Below are 1,885 nucleotides of genomic sequence, written 5' to 3' on the forward strand. Positions count from 1 at the left end.
TTGAGACGGAGTTTCGCTCTTGTTACCCAGGCTGGAGTGCAATGGTGCAATCTCGGCTCACCGCAACCTCTGCCTCCTGGGTTGAAGCAATTCTCCTGCCTCAGCCTCCTGAGTAGTTGGGATTACAGGCACGCGCCACCATGCCCAGCTAATTTTTTGTATTTTTACTAGAGACGGGGTTTCACCATGTTGACCAGGATGGTCTCGACCTCTTGACCTCGTGATCCACCCGCCTTGGCCTCCCAAAGTGCTGGGATTACAGACTTGAGCCACCGCGCCCGGCCCTAATTCTGTTCTTGAGGGAAGTATTACAAGATGAACTGGGGACTCGGCTGGGATCCTGATGGGCTTTAAATTCTTGATTTCACCTGACTGAATTGCTATTCGAGTCACACCTCAGGACCCTGGAAACAGTACACAATTTGCCCATTCATTAATTTATTAATTCAACAAACTTGGACATCTGCTATAAGTCCGACAGGACACTAGTTATCAGGGATGTAGACACTAAAAAGAAGTATCTAACCTCATGCATCTGTGAATCTCCCCATCTAAAAAGACACAGCTTTGTAAAGAAGCTTGTGTGAAAGTGCTAACGACATCCCAGGTATTACGGGGATGTGGGAGAGGCATGGTAACATGGGTTTGGAGGCAGCTTAGAAGTCTAAAGGGGCCAGGCAGAGTGCAGATAAGTGAGGGGGGGTCATCTGATGCAAAGTGGGGACATCTGGAAAGCACTTGTCCCATCTAAAGGAGGCAGCCTCTGAGAGGCTGGGGATCAGGGATAGAAGGGAGATGTACTTTTCACTGTACGTCCTTTTCTATCTTTTGAATTTTGTAACTTAATTCAAAAAAAGGTAAAAAATTTTTAAAGTGAAGTAACCATTATTTGGTCCCACCCTATTTGTTCCTTCTGGGAATGATACTTAAACTAAAAACTGGATTTTTTTTTTTTTTTTTTTTTCGACAAGGTCTTGCTCTGTTGCCCAGGCTGGAGGAGTACATTGGTACAATCATGGCTCACTGCAGCCTCGACCTTCCAGACTCAAGTGGTGGTCCCACTTCAGACTCCCTAGTGGCTGGGACCACAGGTGTGTGCCACTGCACCTGGCTAATTAAAAAAAATTTTTTTTGTAGAGACAGGGTGTCCCTATGTTGCCCAGGCTGGTCTTGAACTCCTGGGCTCAAGTGATCCTCCTGTCTTGGCCTCCTAAAGTGCTGGGATTACAAGCATGAGCCACCACACCCAGCCTAAAAACTGAATTTTTTATGAGACAGGGTCTCACTCTCTTGCCCAGGCTGGAGTGTAGCCTCCACATCCTGGGCTCAAGCACTCCTCCCACCTCTGCCTTCCAAGTAGCTGAGACTACAGGTATGCCCAACTAATTTTTTTGTATTTTTTGTAGAGATGGGGTCTTGCCATGTTGCCCAAGCTCTTCTTGAACTCCTGAGCTCAAGTAATCTGCCCACTTCAGTCTCCCAAAGTGTTGGGATTACAAGCGTGAGCCACCATGCTTAGCCCTAAAAACTGGATTTTTAAAGTGAATTCTCCCAAGTTTGAGATGTTGGCATCTAGTTTAGAAAAACACAGAGGCTAAGTAAAATTTATCTTCAGGCTGCCAGTTTACAAACTTTGGCCTGGTCCTTTTTTTTTTTTTCTATCAATTATCATCAGGGCAGATAATCTTTTTTTTTTTTTTTTTTTTAAGATGGAGTCTGTCTCCCAGGTTGGAGTGCAGTCGTGCGATCTTAGCTCACTGCAACTTCCGCCTCCTGGGTTCAAGCAATTCTCCTGCCCCAGCCTCCCGAGTAGCTGTGCTACCACGCCCGGCTAATTTTTTGTATTTTTAGTAGAGACAGGGGTTTCACCGTGTTAGACAGGATG

Source organism: Cebus imitator, unplaced genomic scaffold (genome assembly GCF_001604975.1).
Source record: "Cebus imitator isolate Cc_AM_T3 unplaced genomic scaffold, Cebus_imitator-1.0 Scaffold50, whole genome shotgun sequence".
Classification (NCBI taxonomy): domain Eukaryota; kingdom Metazoa; phylum Chordata; class Mammalia; order Primates; family Cebidae; genus Cebus; species Cebus imitator.